Source organism: Melospiza georgiana, chromosome 6, assembly GCF_028018845.1.
Source record: "Melospiza georgiana isolate bMelGeo1 chromosome 6, bMelGeo1.pri, whole genome shotgun sequence".
Classification (NCBI taxonomy): domain Eukaryota; kingdom Metazoa; phylum Chordata; class Aves; order Passeriformes; family Passerellidae; genus Melospiza; species Melospiza georgiana.
The window spans coordinates 14887790-14897041 of NC_080435.1; positions in this window are offsets into that span (position 1 = coordinate 14887790).

Below are 9252 nucleotides of genomic sequence, written 5' to 3' on the forward strand. Positions count from 1 at the left end.
CTCATCCTTCCAATCCCTCTGAGCTGAGTGTTTCTGGAGCAGATGGGCATATCCTAGGCCACAGCGTTTTTGGGAAGCACAGTGGGGGCCCGGGAGGGGATCTCAAGCCATATCTGCCACCCCTCAAAATGCACTGTGGTGGTACTGTGCAACCTGCAGCCACTGAGAATGATGCTGGTGCAGGGCAGAGCCTGGGGGGACACCGGCTACCAGCCCTCCCTGAGGTCTGCCCCTTCCTCAAAACGCAGACTGAGTACTGGGATGGGCTCTTCACCACCACCGGAGTGTCGTAATGGGGCTCAGAGGTGCCACGCCACCAACTCAGGAGGCCACAGCTAATCTCTGCCCAGTTTGCCGCGACAGAGCTCCTACAGAGCCACGAGACTTGCTAGAAAAACAATAAAAATTAAATCGGATTTACAGACATTTTCCCTTCCAAGTCCTGAGGGCTGGAGTGACTTGTTTTCTGTTCTTGCTTGTGCCTAGTTGTGGGGATGGGAAAGCAGCAGCCTGTGGGACGAGCTGGGCACTGCTGGAGTGGGGGACCCCTAGCATTGTGATGAGGTTCCTGTCCCTCTCCCGTCATATTCGTGTTCATGAAACTTCTGTAAAATTGCTGTGTCATGTCACTGGCACCTCACTTGCACCAACTCCTTCCCACACTCTGTCCCTAAGCCTCTTCCATCCTCCCATGGCCTCACACAGGACCCTGCTGCCCTGGGTGCATGCTACCCCCCCATCTGTGATCCATCCCAAACATTTTAGAGGGCATTTCTACACTGGGCTGTATCTTGTCCCACGAGCTCTCCAAATTGCCCCATCTTGGTCAAGCTGATGAGCTTCAGGAAACCTGCTGCCTGCCTGTGGGGCACAGCTGCCATTGGGATGAGGATTTCTGGAGCGATCGCTGGAGGCATTGGTTGAACCTGGTGGGTCCCGTTATTTTGGCCAGCACCTGCTTCCCTCCTGCCCCTGCGGGTGTGTGGTCAAGCTGAGTGCCACTGACCATGAGTCAGCACAAAGCATTGCCCTCCCGGCCCCGAGGCACTGCATGACTCAGCAAAATCCCGTGTGGCTCATTCGGGCAAGGGGCCAAGGCATAGCGGGTCTGCAGCACCGGCAGCCTGACCCCAGAGGCTTCTCTGCTGCTGCTGCTGCTGAGGGCTCTGGCTCACGGTCTCCTCATCTCATCCCCCTGGATGCTTGTGGCTAGGAGTGGGTCAGACATAAACCAGCCCCACTGTGGCCCCATCCAAGCAAACCCACCCTCACAAAGGGCTCTAAACCCCTTTACAAATGTGCTTTGCAGACAAAAAGGACAGCCCTGACACCAGGCCCAGGCCTCCCTTATGTCCCTTATAGGTTTTCCTGGAGCCTGTGCCAGAGCAAGTGAAGTACTAGTCCTCCTCCCTTCTCTTTGAAGTGGCTGGGAAACTGTAGCTGGCCAGAAAACCTGCACCTTGGCCTCCAGGCTGGGGCACCTATGGTAGCTCCTCCTCAAGCGTTTCCAGTCTGGCCAGTCTCAGCTAGAATCCCATGGCTATGGAGTGGGCTCCAGAGTGCAGGGATGGGCCGGTGAGTACAGCATACGAGTCACGTACCATCACACAGCACAGTGCTTCAGCAAAGAACTCTGGACCCAGGCTGTGTCTGTTTCTTTGATTCCAAGAGATTAGAGGCAAGCTTTGCTGTTATGAATGAGCCTTTGCTTGAGCTTCCTGGTAGCAAGGCTTGTGTCTTCATGTGGGACTGCTCTCATACAAGTGCGAGAGGGTCACTGCTTTGTGAGCTTACATGTCCCATGTTTCCAATGGTTTATTGGGGAAAAGGGAGAATGGAGCTGTGTCAAGGAATGTTACAGTAGTGATCCTCTCCTGGATGCTTGCAGGATGGGAAGGGACTGGGGGTCTTATCCCCCGAGTTTTTAATCTGTCTCTGTCCCTTGGCCCCAGTAGTTTTGGAGCTGACACTGCAGTGCCTGCATGCTGGGAGGCCAGTGGCTCCAGCAAGGAGACAGGATTTCTGCATTCAGGCTCTCTCAGCACCTCTGTGGAATGTTTGCCCTGATGTTAAAGCCTTGAGAAGTACAGTGGGTATGTTTAACCAGGAGCTGGGAGCACGTCTGGGTGTTTATAGGCTGGGACCGTGAAAGTTGCACCATATTATCTTAAAAAGATAGAGTAGCACGAGCCTGGGCTTAGGGGTTTTTACACACTTTTCCTTGTTTGTGGAGCAAACAGGGAGTGCCATCGCTGAGGTATCTAGAGAACATGTGAGACACAATGGAGGGGTCTATCCCTCCTCACTCCTATTTTTGTCACAGTGGATGAGCCCCTTTCCTTGCTGCTGTGTCTCCCTAGCCCCCTGCATCCCCTGCGGCTCCAGGGGTGAACCAGCACATCTTCCCCTGCAGCCCCAGCTGTGGGTGTGGGGTGACACACCCCTGGGGCCGGGCCATGCTTTTGCAACCTCCCTGCCTGCCTGCTTGAGAGGATTCCCAAGGTGGGGTCAAATGACTCAGCTCCAATAGCTCCAGTTGGGAAGAGCACCCCAGCTCTGGGAGATTGGGGTCTCCTCTGCAAGTGACACCTGGCTGTCCCATCTGCCCTTTGCCTCACAGGCAGGGACCTCATGCAGCTTAGTTTATAAACATAGAATCCTTTAGGTTGGAAGAGACCCTTAACATCTTCGAGTCCAACCAGTAACCCAGCACTGCCAAGTCCCCCACTAAACCATATCCCTAAGTGCCACATTTGCATGGCTTTTAAATGCCTTCAGCAACGGTGGTTCCACCATTTCCCTGACCAGTCTGTTCCAATGCCTGATCACTATTTCAGGGAATAAATTTTTCCAATATCCAGTCTAAAGCGTCTCTGGCACAACTTGGGGCCATTTTCTCTCATCCTGTCATCTGTTACCTGGGAAAACAAGCTCCCACCGCACTGCAATCTCCTTTCAAGCAGTTGTAGAGAGTGATGAGTCCTGAGGCTCCTTTTCTCCAGATTAAACACCCCCCAGCTCCCTCAGCCTCTCCTCATAGGACTTCTGCTCCAGACCCTTCACCAGCTCCACTGCCCTTCTCAGGACATGCTTCAGTTCCTCAATGACTTGCTTGTGGTGAGGGGCCCAGAACTGGGCACAGGACTTGAGGTGCAGCCTCCCCAGCATCAGTACAGGGGGAAAATTACTGCCCTAACCCTGCTGGCCACACTATTTTTGATACAGGCTAGGATACCACTGGTTTCCTTGGCCACCGGAGCACACTGGCTCATGTTCAGTTTCAAATGCCTTATTTTTGGGGGGCTCTACCAGGTCTCCCATTTGCAGTTTGGCAGACCTCTGCCAGGATTGCTGCAGTGGTCTCTTTGTCCTTACACATGGCTGTGTGTTTGCCTTCACCCTTTCCTCGGTGTTTTTTTCCTAAATTTATTTATTACAGCAGCACCAATGTTATGGACTGCAATGACCTACAGGGCCAGGAAAGCTTCAGCTCAGAGATGAAGATTATTTTTTTGCTCAGCTGTGGGTGGGATTTTTAGAGGGCATTTTTAAATTCAAGAAAATGCATTTCTGATTTTGCAGCTCATTGCTAAAAGGAAAGAAAACCATTCTCCTGTCTGAGCCAAGCAGAGCCTACGGGTGCACAAGCCTGGGCAAGTCTGGTTTCAAGCAGTCTGCCTCTGCTGGTGCTGGTGCTGGTGTGAAGGTGCTGGATGCAGCTCATTAGTGGAGCCTGATTCACCATCCCTGAGATCCCAAGGGAAGCAGTAGTAACTTTTTCCCGGCACGGTGCCAGGACTTCACCCACTCCCTGCACCGTTTCCTAAACTGATGTACAATTCACAAGGTGAGGGTGCGTTTTGCAGTGGCACTGGCACATCCCAAACTACACCCTTTTTCAGGGTAACACCCACAAAAGCAAGACTAAATGGTGGTTTAGTAGCAGCTCTGGGTGGTGGGAAACCTGGGAGCAGAGGAGGGGTTGCACTGAGCACAACAAGGTGACTCATGCAGCCCTGGCCATTGTGTCCCAGTGCTGTGGGCACTGGGGAAGATGTTCTTGGCATCATGTGTGGTGGCAATCCCCAGTCCATTCATGCTGGCTGGCTGGGGCTGGTTTGGAGGCAGGGCAGGCCAGCAGCCTGCTGAAACATGTTCTGGTTGCCATCATGGGCTGCAGTGACCTAGGGGAAATGCTAAGTGCAGTTGCAGAAGGCCAAGGCTGGTGTTTTTTCCTTTGGTGTCCCTCACGCTGCAAGCCGTGATCCTGCTGGCAGGTGAGGGTGGCTCACTGGTGGCCTTGTGACACAACTGGATGTCATAACAGGCAGGAGCCCTGAGCATGGCTCCATCCTCATCAGGGCCATTTGCAGCAGCCTTCAAACGTGGAGTGTTTCCATCACATCTTGCTCTTCCATATTTTTCCTAGCTATTTAAAAACAAAACCTAGAAAGGGTTTTCATAAGTGAAATATTTTTACTGTCTTTAAGATTCTGAGCTGCTCTGGTGTCTTCACTAGAGTTTACTTACACATTACCTTGTCTCAGTGGGCTGCTGCCAAGCTTGACATCGCCTGTCCCTGTGTCCCACGCATTTCATGGCCCTGCCCAAATCCTTGCCACCCCCACACCACCTGCCCGCTCCTGACCCTGCTCGGCGTTGGATGTTCTTCGTCATCCCCTGGCCCATCCTCCCCCACGGCTAGTGACACACCTGGCACCCACCTTGGGGAGGAGGAGACCTGCCTCTCCCTGGCTGCAGGCCCTGTCTGCTCCTCAGGGCAGGGATCTCATGTTGTTTGCCTCACCTGAGTTATTTTGCAGCAGGCTGAAATTGCGAGGGATGGGCAACAACAATCCTGGCAGACCCTGGCAGCAAGGCAGCGTGACCCGTGGCTGACAGGATGGGGTGATAAGTGACAATGATAGTATTGATTCATCCCCACCCACGCCAGGATGTGATGGGGAGCACAGGGACCCAACTCACCTTGTCACCACCTTGGGCAATTCCTGCTTCTGTCCCCCATGTAAGCCTGACTTGGGACGGGGGTATTGGCATGCTGGTGGGATTTCCATCATGATGCAGAGAAGTGCCTCCAGCCGCCTCCAAGCACACATTTAATTTCATTTGCTAGCACTAGATGTCATTTAATTATTTCCTTTGGTTTCCAGCAGAAGCTGCCCTAAGATGACCATCATTTATACAATCATGTCTCTTCCACATAGCAAAACACTGAAGGAATTGACACTTCTGATCCTGAGAGGAGTGTGAGGTCAGAAAGATGAGGGTCAACACCCCCTTGCAACCCCAGAATCAGCTTAAAAGTTGCAGTGTTTTCTTGGAATGGGAGCAACCAGCTCTCACTCGTGATTTGGTAAGTCAGTCTGGACCTCCTGGGGCAGTTTCTGCTGTGTCAATATTTCCACAAAGGCTCTGAATTCTAATTTATTGTCACCTTTCTGCTAAGCTCTATCTTTACTTGCCACCACAGCCACTATTTTAAGTGTGACTGCCTGGGGTTAAGATCTTGAAACCAGTTTTAAGCACGTTGGCAAACACAGTCTGTGGCTTTGCACACCCTCTCTCTGACCTTCTACATGCACAACAGCCTGTTAATAATTTTTTGCAGCGTGGGACGTGGCATCTCGGCCTCTTTGGCTGAGAACTCCTGAGTGTTTCTCAAGGTACACTGCCACCAGGGTGACTTAGGGTTAAGGTTATGGTCAAAAATCTAAAGATGCCTTGCTCAGTGCTCATGATCAAAGGTGCTTGTAGGTTAGGGAGGTGTGGGAGCATCCTTGGCAGACACTGCAGCTGCGCCCAGGTCCTGCAGCCTCCAGCATCCTCTCCCTCTGCAGCCAGGAGTCAATGAAGCTGAACAGCTCGGACACTGCCACTGCAGATCTCTATTAGCAGATAAATACCCGCCAATCTTCCCTCCCTGCAGTACCACCGTTTCATAAAACCCTTTCTCTTGCTTAGCACTGAGTTGTTTTGTTTTTAGCATTGCAACCCTAAATTGACTGGTGCAGTGAGGGAGGGATTAAGGGCACGGTCCTGGGCAAAGGTCTCCCAAAACTCCTCAAGGCCACCCAGCTGCAGCCTGTGATCACTGGGGTCACATGCCCCACCCTGAAACAAGGGCCACTTGTTTGGCATTGCTGGCAGAACTGGGCCCTGCAGAGGAGGCAGCTGCCCTGCCTGTGGCTGAGAAGAGTAGGGGCCCATTTCCTTTTCTGGACCACAAGGGTGTCTCAGAGGGGAACCCAGACACCAGGCATCTTTGGCTGGGGTTGTGCAGGGTTGTTGGAAAGCAGTAGTCAGAATCAAGTGCAGGTCCTCAGAGCCTCCTGTGGCACTTCTCTTCCCAGAGTGGAAGGGTATGAAACCCAGCAGGGTTCAAAGAGAGCCTATCTGTGGTGGTGACATGGCAGTGTGGTCTGCTCCTGCCTTGCCCTGGCCAGCAAAACCTGAGATGGGTATCAGAGGAGCATGCCACAACCAGCCCCAGAAGCTAAACCCTCTTCAGGTTGCAGCAGCGGCACAAGACCTGGGAGCATCAGCAACCCCTTGAAGGAGGGAGCTTAAGACTCCTCAGAAAGCCAAAACCTGAGGAGCATCCCAAGCATAAATGAACTTATTGCAGCAGCCTCTAAGACAGAAATGGCAAGTTTGTCCTTGCAGCAGGGCATGAAGCTGCAGCAGTCCTTGACAGAGGGTGTTTTTGATGGCACATCCTTGGAGCAGGGCAATTTGGGCAGTTTTGATGCTACAAGGCTGAACTATGGCCTGAAGCAGCTGTACTTGGCCCTATATGATGCAACCCCACAAGTCCCGAGTTTCCTTCCTTTTTTCCTATTTTGCACACGTTTTGCCCTATCATCCCCCACTGTGCTGACAGTGCTGGAAGAAGGCATGTGGTGCTTTCCTGCTGCCCTAGCATCCCACACACTGCAGCGGCTCACGTGGGCCTGTCCCCACCACCCTTGACTCAGCTAATTTCCTCTCGCCCAAGGCAGCAACCAAGCTCCTGCTGGCCCCATCCAGGCATCAGCAAATGTGATGGGTCAGGGTGGTGGAAGATGCTCATGATCACCTCCAGCACTGGGTCTGTGTCCCCAGCAGCAGCTGCCATGGAAGCAGCTGGCTGTGTGTGGCAGGCAGGGCTGGAGGTGGGGGCTTGGATCCCGGCACTGAGCCTGGTGGTATCTGACCTGCACAAAAGTGGGACAAATATCTGCACCTGCTTACTGAGCATGTTTGGAGCATCCTGTAATTAATGTTTGTTCAGCTGACGGCTGCTTAGCATTATTAGCGAATGATGAGTGGCTGATGTTGTTGATGTTGCTACCTCGAAACATCTAATTTCAGCATCTGCACTGAGCAAGAGGGCCATGGGCCAAACGGCTGGTGCCAAGACCCTGCCAGGCTTTGCTTCTTTGGAGGTGGCTTCCTATCAAATCTGTGCACATGGGGATCCCTGCCCTGCCCTAGCAGCCCCGAGTTTGGACCCAAACAATGGCCACAAAGGCAGGGACAGGACCTCTGCCAGTGGCATGTCAGGGCCAGCAGCTGCCCTTGCTAAAGCAAGAGGTGCAGAGTCCTATGCTCAAGGAGCCTGGAGACAGATACAAGATGACATTCAGGGACCTAATCCAAAGCCCACTGAAGGTTTCTTGTGTATTTAAGCCATCTGGATGAACATGCCAAACACCTGATAAGTAAATGAATGTATGTAAAGCAGCACTGAGTTATCCCACCCTTCCTCCCACACTGCTAGACACGGGCATGAGGAACAAGGACTCACACTGGGATGCTTGTTTATTTATTTATTGGGGGGAGGGGGAAATAAGCTTTGGTGAGAGCAACACTTGTGAAGCCTTTAAAATAATTATTTTCTGATTACACTGAAGTTAAAAAAACGAAACCAGCATTGTCTTAATCTCCTCGTCCATAATCCCGCTGTTGCCTGAGCAGCCAGTCTGTGTTTTTTAACAAGGCGTTTCTGGACAGCTGGCAGGGATTTGAGGTGCCATGTCCCCGGGCAGCACAGTGGCCTCTAGTGGCAACTCACATCCAGCCCTGGGGAAAGAAACCTGCAGGTGAACCTCGCAGGCTCCTTGTTCCCCAGGAAAATTAGGAATTGAGTCCAAACTGCCAGAGGAGAGGCATCCCTGTTTGGGGTGTGGTGTGCTGCCAGGCAGGGAACCGAGCACACCAGGTACCCCATAAGCAAGGAGCAGTTGCTCCTGAGACTCCCACCTGGCTCTGGAGATCCATTCAAGGTTGGCCACAGTTCCCGGTCCTGTCCCAGCCCCCGCAGTGCCGGTCTGCAGCCCAGGCCCTCCATGGCTTCTCCAGTGCCCTCTCCTGGTGGGACCTCAGTGCTGGGCTGTAGCCTTGTCCCTCTCTTGCAGCTCCAGGAGCTGTGTGTCCCACAGGTCTGACTCCTAAAAGCACTCTGGGCAGTATGCGTGTCTAAGGAAAGCTGTCTTCTGCTATAATCTCTTTTATGAGGAGGAATAGCTTGGGCTTTCTTTCTTCAACCCATTCACCTATTTCTAAAAGGTCTGTAGGCCCTTTACAGTTTTGAAGTCTTTCTCCCTCTTCTAAGTTTGGCTGGAGCTGCCTGAAGCACTCACTAGCACATCAGTCTCCTCAGGAAACCAAGATGAGTGTGTCCAGTGAGGCACAGTCTTGAGAGCTCTCTTTAGGCAGATGGAAATAAATCATAGAACCATAGAATAATAGAATGGTTTGGGTTGGAAGACACCTTAAAGATCATCCTGTTTCAGCCACCCTGGTGTGAGCAGGGACACCTTTCACTAGACCAGGTTACTCAGAGCTCCATCCAACCTGACTTTTGACATTCCCAGAGATGGGGCATCTACAACTTCCCTGGGCAACCTATTTCAGTGCCTCATCACCCTGACAGAAAATAATTTGTTCCTAATATCTGATCTAAACCTGCCTTTGTTCAGTTTGAAGCCATTCCCCCTTGTCCTGTCACTACATGCTTTTGTAAATAATCCCTCCCCATCTTTCCTGTACATTCCCTTCAGGTCCTGGAAGGCCGCAGTTAGGTTACCCTGAAGCCTTCTCTTTTCCAGGCTGAACAATCCCAATTCTCTCAGCCTCTCCTCACAGGAGAGGTGCTCAATCCCTTCAGTCATCTTGGTCTGCCTCTTTGGGACTGGGCTCAACAGGCTGCTGTCCTTCCTGTGTTGCTCAATCTTGGGGACAGTCTGAGCA